General features: G+C 36.5%; 1 protein-coding gene across 2 annotated transcripts in view; it reads left to right on the top strand.

The window, feature by feature from the left end:
• LOC106151392 (uncharacterized) overlaps positions 1–12,119 on the top strand; it is a 57,403-nt gene that overhangs the window by 3,282 nt on the left and 42,002 nt on the right. Inside the window, exon 1 of one of the 2 annotated variants that reach the window (XM_087012516.1) lies at positions 5,473–5,496. The exons of the other annotated variant lie outside the window; for it this stretch is intronic. The gene's annotated coding sequence lies outside the window, so the exon portion shown is untranslated. Of the gene's footprint in view, positions 1–5,472; positions 5,497–12,119 lie in introns of those variants that run through there. 2 annotated transcript variants of the gene reach the window in all.

Genomic DNA, 12,119 nt, shown 5'->3' with positions numbered 1-12,119 from the left:
ATATAACAAAGTGGTGGACTTCTTATTAAAACAAGTGACCGCTGGCTTGCACAATTTGATAGTGTATCAGTGAAGGAAGTATAACTACTACAATAACATCCTCTGGTATACCAGTGGGTAGAGCTGTGTTAAGCAGGTGTTTTGCTAATTTCTACCACTAAAACCCTGCTGTGAACACTGCTGTTTCTTAAATATAGACTCTCTGTATGGACATACATACCATGGCCCATAGGAGCCTACGCGTGCGTCTTTTAGACGCCCCTTTACATGCGAAAACGACAAGGCCTATGCCGAGTTCGTCTTTTACTACAGAGCTTTGAGAGCCGAAAATGACATGGCTGTGTCTCTTTCGCCACTTACTGAACTCCACAGATGCGAGATTGACACGTCCCATGTCGCGTTCGTCTCTCAAATGACACTGTTATAAAACATGAAATAGGCATAACGTGTGATTTTCGCAGCTGAATAAGTAGACCCTTATAAACGAAGTTGACGTAACTTGAGAGTCATGTCGCTTTCAACTCTTACAAACCTCCAACAAAATCTATCTCCACACAGACGCGCGCGACATGTACTATTGGACATGGGTCAGTTGAAACCCTATTAACCTAAAGGGCTCATGTTACTTTCAGCTAACTCTTATATGTCAAATCCAATTAATTTGAAACAGTGTTGTGCTGTCCCAAAACATTTTTTTTTCATTTGAATCCCATCATAATTTAGTGCTATCTAGATAACAGTGTGGCTAATTGCTTGTAATGATTATATGGCCTCATATTTTTATTTTCAAGGATTCAAATATAAGGGGGTTTTAAGACGGTCCTTCTGTTTCAAATTAATTGGCTGAAAGTAACATGAGCCATTTAGGTTAATGTCGCTTTCAACTTACCCATGTCCAATAGTACATGTCGCGCGCGTCTGTGTGGAGATAGATTTTGTTGGAGGTTTGTAAAAGTTGAAAGCGACATGACTCTAAGGTCACGTCAACTTCGTTTATAAGGGTCTACTTATTCAGCTGCGAAAATCACACGTAATGCCTATTTCATGTTTTATAACAGTGTCTTTTGAGAGACAAACGCGACATGGGTCGTGTTAATCTCGCATCTCTGGAGTTCAGTAAGTGGCGAAAGAGACACAGCCATGCCATTTTCGGCTCTCAAAGCTCTGTAGTAAAAGACGAACTCGGCATAGGCCTTGTCGTTTTCGCATGCAAGGGGGCGTCTAAAAGACGCACGCGTAGGCTCCTATGGGCCATGGTACATACACACAGCAGTGGTCACTTAACCTCTGACCACTCTGCTCTTTGAAAGGTTCTGAAATAAGTTACCCAAGTAGTGGTCAAGATTTTTTGGCCCCATTCACAACAGAGTTGATCTGCGGACTAACAGCTCTGCAGATCAAAAATGGCCAACCCTCCTTAAAGTTTATTGCATAATCCCTTCAGGGAATCTATTTGGTGTCTGTTATGGGATTATGTAACAAGCTTTCAGATGGGTTGGCCATATTTGATCCATAGATCTGTTAGTGCGTAGATCAATTCTGTTGTAAATGCTCTCTTTAGCCTTATTCAGGATAGGGGACTAGTTAGTCCGAGGGTCAAATATGGCCGACCTACTTGAATACTTCTCCACGGGATATCTATTCAGTGTCTATTAGCAGATTAGATGGCGAGCTTTGTAGTGGGTCTCTGTGACCCCATTCCCATAGATTTTAGATTGATCTATCCCTGTAGGGAGTCTCACTAGATTACTGTCAGCTTAGCCGGCTTAAGCGTCTGTCCCGCCTGCTAAAAGCTGTAAGGGGGTAATTAACTATGATGCGCGCTCGGCTGACTGCAATTTAGCGTGAACCCCCAGGGAGTTAGGTCTATCTAAATCTCTGGATCGATCTAAATCTCTGGGAATGCACCCTATGTTTGACCCTTGGACTAGTTAGTCCTCTATTCTGAATGCTCTCTTTGGTCAGTGGATGACTGTGGTCTAGCAATGGAAGTTAGACCACGGTGGAAGTAAAGAACAAAAGACCTAGACATGGTGTAACTCGCATAACCGCGCGTTTCGCGTGAATGCGTCAAAACCCGCTAATTGGACCCGTGGTCTAAATAAGATAGATCCCTCGTCAGCGAGGGTTATTATCCTTAGATATTCATTTTCTTTGCCTTATAAAAAAATTCACTGACTTTTTGTACAAGAAAGCTACATTACGAAAATGTTTTTGCTTGCTTTCTTTGATGTAGAATATAATGATAATAGCAATTCCAAAAACTGATATATTTCATTGTCATGTATCTTTAAAGTTGGTATAGTAAAGTTAGCAAGTATTATCTGTGATTTTTTGTCTTTTTAAAAAAAATTTCTTTCCTGCATGTAGCCACTTTTTGTCATGCCAAGAACCAGTAAACAAATAGTCCATGTTTATGTTTAAGATATTTCGTCCAAAATTTATTCTCAAGCCTGCCAAAGTATTTTCTTGTAAATTCTAATTACAAACATGCAGAAAAAACTTCCAAGAAGTAAATAGGAAAAAAAAAAAAAAGATTGACACTGCAGTTTGGTGAGAAAACTGTGGGATGTCCATGGGGAACATGTGGGACTTGTTTTGCCTTAGATCTAGATGAAGTGTGTAACATCAGTGTTGTATGTGAACCCTGAAGGTCTAAGATGTGTTTTCACTTTTGATAAAAATCCCAAGACACTGCGCTAGTGTACTGATGGCTGCATCAGGCAGAAGGGACGTCTGGTTCTACTTAGATTTATGTAGCAAAAAAAAAAAAAAAAAAAGAAAGGAAAGAAAAGATTAGTTCCACAATAAAGCTTAACGCCTTATGCTTGTCATGTAGGAACTATAAATAATAATTAAATAATTATTATTAAAATTATAATGATAGTAGTAACCTTGTTATAATGTTGATGAATTTTATTACTTGCATTCAATTTGGCAGTTGGAACAGTGAAACTGCTTCTGTTTGGAGACCCTATAGTTTTTAATGTTTTATTCAGTTTGACAAATTATTTAAAGATTAAATCATAAAATGATTAAGGAAATTTTTTTCTGCACTTTTTTTGAGAATAAACATTTTAATATAAAATAAGGGCAGGTTTTTGGGTAGACTTTAAGTTTGCTTTTCCTTTAACAACACCATAAAAAGCAAAAAAAAAAAAAAAAAAAAAAAATTGTCAAAAACTGGTTTTAATTTGAGGTTAAGCCAAAATGACAAAAACTGCTTTTAAGTTGAAGTTAAGCCAAATTTGATTCACTTGTTGATTTGTTGTTGCTGTATTCTTCTAGATGCACAAAACACTTTGTATGTAATCAGATGCTTGTGGCTGTACAGACATTGATCATGAAATAAAAAGGAAATTCCACTAAGGTGCATCATTGTGTGTTAAAAGCCTCATCGTTCCCTGAGAACCAAGAACTGCAAGCCTGTTCACAGCTGCTATATACTTGTGGTGGGTTTTTACAGAACAACTCAAGATCAAAAAATGGTCTTAAGTTAAGTGTAAGTAAGACCACAATTCCTAGTCTTCTTTGACCCAAGACAAATCACTTGGAGCCCAAGTTTTACATTATGATATTATACCAGTTTTATTTAAAAAAAAAATACATAACATGAGAAATGTCCCAGTCCAACTGTTTCTTTATCTAAATAGATACTGCAAAGTCAAACTGATTTAAAGCAGGCCTTAATTAAAGTTATAAGTTCAGAGCAATTTTCAATCTTAAACTTCTTGGTAGAAACAAACCCTTGGTAATTGGTTGACCGCAAGTGATGTGACCTCCCACCATATAGCACCCTTTGCCTTTTACTCTTAACTAGAGGATGGAAAAGGTCTATTTGAAAAAGTGCTAGTGGTATTTTATCAGTTCTTAAATCTTCAGGTTGCTGTTGATATGGAATCCATGTGGTAATGTCGATCAAATGTGGCATTTTAGGGTTTTAAAACCTCTCTCGTAATGTAGGTACAATTAAATTACAGAAATAGGATTGGGTTTTTAATGAAGCCATTTTTTTTTTCAAAATCGAGATATTTCTGACCACATTTCTGTAAGTGCTATTCTCTCTCTCTCAAGATTTTAATTTGCTACACAAGTGGCACAGACAAAATTAAGATCAAATTGAATTTCAGGCAGATTTCAAGTCTGCGTTGGCATCTAGGCAAGATTGAAATTATACTATAGAGTAGATTCAGGAACTGTATGAGCAATTATGTATGAACTGATTTGGTTGATCCAAACGGGTAGTAGACTTTCAATAAAGTGGCTGGTATTTACGTTCTATGAATCAAATAAACATCCACATGATGGATTTAGGCTAGAAGGAGCTTGACATTTGGAAGCACCATTTAACAGACACAACTCAGAAAATTTATTTTTAAGTTATTAGACACGTATATTGGCCTAAAGAAATTTTTTCCTAGAGATTTTTCTGAAAGCTAGGGACTGATACAAGCTGGTAAATTTAATGAGGACGGTCAAATGTCGACTTTTTCAGGAAAAAATATCCAACATCTGTGTCAAGATGTGGTCTTTTTGACTTGATTGATCTCTTCCTGATGTTGATAATTCATGTTACTGCTTTAGACCCCTAAAACCATGACAATATCACTGGGCCCTGAGATTGTATAGAGAGGGAACAAAATTAGTTTACAGGAGAAACTTTCAATAGCCGTGGGACGTGGATGTACACTTCCTCAGTTTTCAATAAATAGACCTATAGTACAAAGTGTTTGGGGGCACTTTTTACCACTTAATATATTATATATATACATTCACACTGGTTGAATGGGTTCTGCAGGATAGGTTTGGACTTCTGCTGTACCAGTAGCAGGATACAATGCCGGATGTCAGTAATCTCTTCTAGTGCTGTGTTTGTAAATGACGAGTTGTCTCACTGCATTCAGACTTGCAGTGATGCATTTTAGTTGATTTTGGATCTTAGTCGAGTTGAATGAGGTAAACTTTGTTTTTAATGAGGATATATTATATATATTATTTAACATATGTTAAAACAGTAAAACATAAGCTTTGTTTAGCTTTGCAACAGTTTCAGTAAACACATCTTGAAATATTATATAAACAGGGAGAGATGAAGAGAAACAATGATTCTAACAAAGTGTTTTAAAATAGTGGTTTTATAAATATGGGGGAATAAATTTTAAAAAAATATAGGATAAAAAAGACACAAATGAAACAAAATATTTTAAATTTAATGTGATCTAAAAGAGATCTGGGTAGCTGGGCAGAAACATGACCATAAACATGCTGTAGAATCTGTGAAGGGATGGAATTTGGTTTTAAAACCGGCTCAAGGCTGTTCTGAATTCCCCAGTGTGACTGCATCCACTGACTCAATGTGGCTGACTGCTGGAGTATCTCTGTTACTGTTAATAGAGTACCTCAGCTTAACTCATCAGACCAAGAGAGCCAAGAGAACCAAAAGAGCCAAGAGAGCCAGACAGATACCGGCAGGCTGTGCTTCTCTCTCCAGATAAGGTAGGTTTAAGACAGGATTTCTACAAGATTTTGGAATCCCTTTCTTTGGACCCAAGCTGATGGAAATGGTTTGTTATCTTTTCAAAACTGTGTTGAGGATAACTAAGTGAATTTCTTCTCAAAATTTAGCAGTGGACTCTTGACTGTTCTTATCGTTAGTTTAAGCAGCCCTTGGTATATGTGGTTGCATGGTTTTATGTGGATAATTCATGATATTTTTGCCGTTACTATCAGGGGATTTTATTACAAGGGTTTTGCCTGGTTCATAACCTATATTATTATTAAGAGAAATGTAGAAAAATATAAAGGTGAAAAAGATATACTGATAAAAAGAGCCAGGTTTTTATTAGTGTGTGTGTTCACCTGGATTATACATAACAGGTGAATAGTATGATAATAATTTTTACAATAAAGCGTAGCATCACTGGGTCAAAACATATTATTCAAACATGAAGTGCTCAAAACGCCTCGTAAATTGATTGGGATATAATTTTACTGCAAAAGGGTTTTAACATTCACGGGTTTTGGTGTTACCCGAGTCAATTTGTCTGTGATAAGAACATAGTGTTAAGAAGGATGTGTATAGTCTGAACCCATGTCTATTTAGTACATTGTTTATGTCTACCTGAGAAATTGGTTTAATTAATTAATTAAGAGCCTGTTGACTCACCTGTGTAGTTTATGTTGGTAGTAGTCAGATAAAAAATCATCCTGGATGTCATGGGCTACTCATTGATTGAAAATTAACTGCATGAAGTCACAATATAAACATAGTTCAAAGTAACCTGTATAATTGTACCACCAGCGTTAGCGCTGGCGGTACACATGGTTTCGGTCCCGTCCGGATCGTTCCGCCGGCTCCGCCAGCTCCGCCGGCTCCGCCGGACGGCTACCGTTACCGCTTCTCCTCCTAGACGGTAAGGGCCCCCGTACCCATCTCATGGATTTAGGTCACCTATAATCTCAACTCGTTCCACGTAAAATTTGGGCTTTGTCGGTATTGGGGTCTGGGTGTGGCATTCATTACAATGCACCCTTGTCTAAAAATGGCAAAATTAAATGCTAATTATCTACCCTACGGAAGGAGTTATGGGAAAAATTTCAATAGACGGCTTTCCAAAAGTCATATGTGTAGATTTCAAATATACCCTTGGATTTGACCTTTGACCTTTACTTCAAGGTCAAATGGGTCAAAATTTTCAAAAAAATGAAATTTTTTACGAAAAAAATTTTTTTTGCCCTGTTATTCAGACACTACACAGACTTAACCAATAATATTATTGGAAAGTGTTACCCTTCAGGTCATCTTTCATCTCCATGAATTTGGGGTCAATCGGTGCATTTTCACGGGAGTAGCGGCCATAAGGTACCGAAACTGAAAACTGTCTCTAATTCGGGAACCGTTAATGCTAGAGACCCATTCTTTTTTGCATTTTGTAGAGCATGTAAAGCCCAACACTGGAGGTGGTCTCGGTTTTTTTGTATTCCATACGGTTTTCGAGTTAAGCTGTATCAAAAAGTACATATTGGTGGTAAAAGCAAAATGTGCAGTACGGTAATGGATAATAAATTTTGAACTCTGGAAAAATAAAACATAAGGCTTGGCAAAGCAGACAACTTGTGTTCAAAAATGACATTATTTCATCAAATTTGAACTTCTGAAACTTCAGAGCACCTCCTATTTCAAGAATTTTGACCAAAATGACATTTTCTTTATTTTAATTAATTTTTTCTGTACGAAATTTAAGGCACATTATGGTAACTCCAAAATTATAACATTTAGTCCCTTATATCTCCAAAACTGGCAGAGATAGGTCCATAGTTACTATTGAAGTTGAATAGGAAGTCATATACTGGCAATCTTACTGTGACCTTGAAATTGACCTTTGACCTACTTTTCACCATGAACTGAACTTTGCAAATTTTGCTTCCCTTTTATCTCCAAAACTGGCAGAGATAGGTCCATAGTTACTGTTGAACTTGAATAGGAAGTCATATACTGGCAATCTAAATGTGATCTTAAAATTGACCTTTGACCTACTTTTCACCATGAACTGAACTTTGCAAATTTTGCTTCCCTTTTATCTCCAAAACTGGCTGAGATAGGTCCATAGTTAGTATTGAACTTGAATAGGAAGTCATATACTGGCAATCTAAATGTGACCTTGAAATTGACTTTTGACCTACTTTTCACCATGAACTGAACTTTGCAAATTTTGCTTTCCTTTTATCTCCAAAACTGGCAGAGATAGGTCCATAGTTACTATTGAACTTGAATAGGAAGTCATATACTGGTAATCTATATGTGACCTTAAAATTGACCTTTGACCTACTTTTCACCATGAACTGAACTTTGCAAATTTTTCTTCCCTTTTATCTCCAAAACTGGCAGAGATAGGTCCATAGTTACTATTGAACTTGAATAGGAAGTCATATACTGGCAATCTAAATGTGACCTTAAAATTGACCTTTGACCTACTTTACACCATGAACTGAATTTTGCAAATTTTGCTTTCCTTTTATCTCCAAAACTGGCTGAGATAGGTCCGTAGTTACTATTGAACTTGAATAGGAAGTCATATACTGGCAATCTAAATGTGACCTTAAAATTGACCTTTGACCTACTTTTCACCATGAACTGAACTTTGCAAATTTTGCTTCCCTTTTATCTCCAAAACTGGCAGAGATAGGTCCATAGTTACTGTTGAACTTGAATAGGAAGTCATATACTGGCAATCTAAATGTGATCTTAAAATTGACCTTTGACTTACTTTTCACCATGAACTGAACTTTGCAAATTTTGCTTCCCTTTTATCTCCAAAACTGGCTGAGATAGGTCCATAGTTAGTATTGAACTTGAATAGGAAGTCATATACTGGCAATCTAAATGTGACCTTGAAATTGACTTTTGACCTACTTTTCACCATGAACTGAACTTTGCAAATTTTGCTTTCCTTTTATCTCCAAAACTGGCAGAGATAGGTCCATAGTTACTATTGAACTTGAATAGGAAGTCATATACTGGTAATCTATATGTGACCTTAAAATTGACCTTTGACCTACTTTTCACCATGAACTGAACTTTGCAAATTTTTCTTTCCTTTTATCTCCAAAACTGGCAGAGATAGGTCCATAGTTACTATTGAACTTGAATAGGAAGTCATATACTGGCAATCTAAATGTGACCTTAAAATTGACCTTTGACCTACTTTACACCATGAACTGAATTTTGCAAATTTTGCTTTCCTTTTATCTCCAAAACTGGCTGAGATAGGTCCGTAGTTACTATTGAACTTGAATAGAAAGTCATATACTGGCAATCTTACTGTGACCTTGAAATTGACCTTTGACCTACTTTTCACCATAAACTGAACTTTGCAAATTTTGCTTCCCTTTTATCTCCAAAACTGGCAGAGATAGGTCCATAGTTACTATTGAACTTGAATAGGAAGTCATATACTGGCAATATAAATGTGACATTAAAATTGACCTTTGACTTACTTTTCACCATAAACTGAACTTTGCAAATTTTGCTTCCCTTTTATTTCCAAAACTGGCAGAGATAGGTCCATAGTTACTATTGAACTTGAATAGGAAGTCATATACTGGCAATCTAAATGTGACCTTAAAATTGACCTTTGACCTACTTTTCACCATGAACTGAACTTTGCAAATTTTGCTTTCCTTTTATCTCCAAAACTGGCAGATATAGGTCCATAGTTACTATTGAACTTGAATAGGAAGTCATATACTGGCAATCTAAATGTGACCTTAAAATTGACCTTTGACCTACTTTTCACCATGAACTGAACTTTGCAAATTTTGCTTCCCTTTTATCTCCAAAACTGGCAGAGATAGGTCCATAGTTACTATTGAACTTGAATAGGAAGTCATATACTGGCAATCTAAATGTGACCTTAAAATTGACCTTTGACCTACTTTTCACCATGAACTGAACTTTGCAAATTTTGCTTTCCTTTTATCTCCAAAACTGGCAGAGATAGTTCCATAGTTACTATTGAACTTGATAAGAGAGTCATATACTGGCAATCTAAATGTGACCTTGAAATTGACCTTTGACCTACTTTTCACCATGAACTGAATTTTGCAAATTTTGCTTCCCTTTTATCTCCAAAACTGGCAGAGATAGGTCCATAGTTACTATTGAACTTGAATAGGAAGTCCTATACTGGCAATCTAAGTGTGACCTTGAAATTGACCTTTGACCTACTTTTTATCATGAAGTGAACTCTGCTAATTTCTTTCTCTTTTAACTTCAAACTTGACAGAGATAGGTCCATAGTTACTCTTGAACTTGAATAGGAAGTCATATACTGGCAATTTACTGTGACCTTGAAATTGACCCTTGACCTATCTTACAAAGAACTTAAATTTGATTGTACCATATATATTTTTTGCAATAGTTTAAAAATTCTTGTTGATTGCATTTTTACAGCTTGTCAAGCACAAAACTGGTGGCTGTGTGTCCCTTATTTTGTGTATGTGGGGGTCTATACGAATGCGCTTGCTCCAGCTGGTGGTACAATATTCGGAGGCGGTATCGCCTCTCTGATCCTCTAGTTTACATTGGAATTGGCAAAAAAAGAAGAAAAAAGAAAAAATTGGGGGAATCTAGTTGATTGGAAATTGACCTTATGTATAGTCACCAGACAAATGGGTAGAAAGCACGTAATCTGTATAATTTACATTAGAATTGAAAATAATATATAAAAAAACACCCTGAGTTTCAGGGACTCTAATTGATTGGGAAATGATCTTAATTATGAAGTCACCTGACAAGCGATGTATGGAGAAATCTGTATAATTGATATTGGCATTGGTGGGTGGGGGTGGGGGTGGGGGGGAGGCGCAACACTGAGAGCCAAAGGTTTTTCTCATAATGAAAGACTTTCATAGACTGGAAGTAATATATATGAAGTCACCAGACATGAAGGGTTCACAGGAACACCCATGAAGCCTGATATTCCATGCTTGGCATTTGGTCAGTTACTGGTCTTATTTCAGACTCTGCTTTCACCTTTACGCAACTATTTCAGGTGTAAACAGAATGGATTCAGTGAAACACGTTTTTCTTAATTCCAGTAATGGATTTCTCCTTTTTTCCCCTGCTTTATTTATCAAACAAAGAGCGCTCAGGCTGATGAGTCAGTTTGCTATAGACTGTCTGAAATGTACTATGGATGGAGGCATCCAGATTTATCTCGAAGTCAAAATATTTGGATGTTGTATTTATCTCCCCCCCCCTTTTATCCCCACAAAATAGAGTGGAGCGCCTTTGGATTTTTAAAAATTATTTGAAAGGTTCATTTAATTTTTCATCTCAGAACTGGGCAAACAATACACTGACCTATACTACACAGTTAGTGTTAACGGCTGAGGTATCCACTGATCAGTGGAGCACTGTGTGGATGTACAGGTATTAGTGGGCTGTAGAAGTACTGGGTTTTCCTGAAATTAGGACACATAGGAAATATCACTATTTATAACTAACTGTATGTACATGTATATAAATGTTTACCAGAGATGAAATATTTATTTTTCATTGTAAAATTTATTTTGTTTAATATTATGAATATATTTATAAGTATTGAAATTAAATGAAATTTTCATTTTTTTGGGGAAATATGCATTTTTGATTGTGTGTCCAGACCCCACTGACAACTTGTAAAAGAAACAAAAAAGGATGAGGAAAAAAATGTTACGAGTTGAACTGTCTGTAAATGTGAGACCACAAATTCAAGTGCAGTTATTCTCAACTGATAAATCATTCACCAGGCTCTTAGTTAATATCTAAATCTGTCTTTGTATGATAACGTCCTTTTCCATCATGTTTTAAGAGGCAGTCGGAAGTGGTGTGAGTTGTGTTGTATGGCAATATTGCACAAAGGGCTCACCTGACACAATATACTGATCTAGTAGAAGGATTGTATCGCAGAGAGAGAGACACACACACAGAGAGAGAGACACAAAGAGAGAGAGAGAGAGACACAGAGAGAGAGAGAGAGAGAGACACAGAGAGAGAGAGAGACACACACAGAAAGAGAGAGAGAGAGAGAGAGAGACACAGAGAGAGACACAGAGAGAGAGAGAGAGAGAGAGAGACACAGAGAGAGAGAGAGAGAGACACACACAGAGAGAGAGAGAGAGAGAGAGAAGAACATTGTTTGATTATAGTCTTGTTCATGTACGGAGTTAATCGAAGCCAAAGACTTATTTTTTGCTTAATTTTTAAATTAAAAAGAGAACAATGTGGAATGCAATGAATGTTTTGCTGAGACATTCACCAATGAGCTAATAAGGAATGAACTTTGGTCATGGAGACCATTGTATTTTGCAGAAATTCTAGCTGTGTTAACCGATTAATTCAACTGCTACGTGAAAAATGACTGTCAACACTTGGAAGGATATTAAATTCGAAATTTTAAAGAATTATTTGGTCTAAAGAACAAAAAGACCTGTGTAAATTACAGAAAGTGTCAAATGATATTTAGAACTTAACTCTGTAGAATTTAAGTTCTGTTTCAAATCTGGAGGGAAATTTGTAACCCCAGTTGAATATGTCACATTTGAAAACAGGAGGAATTTGTACCGTGCTGAATATG

The sequence above is a fragment of the Lingula anatina genome, chromosome 5 (assembly GCF_051362555.1).
Source record: "Lingula anatina isolate TDL-2025a chromosome 5, LinAna3.0, whole genome shotgun sequence".
NCBI lineage: Eukaryota > Metazoa > Brachiopoda > Lingulata > Lingulida > Lingulidae > Lingula > Lingula anatina.
Note: the sequence above shows the minus strand (reverse complement) of the source record. Positions and strands in the feature narration are given on the sequence as shown.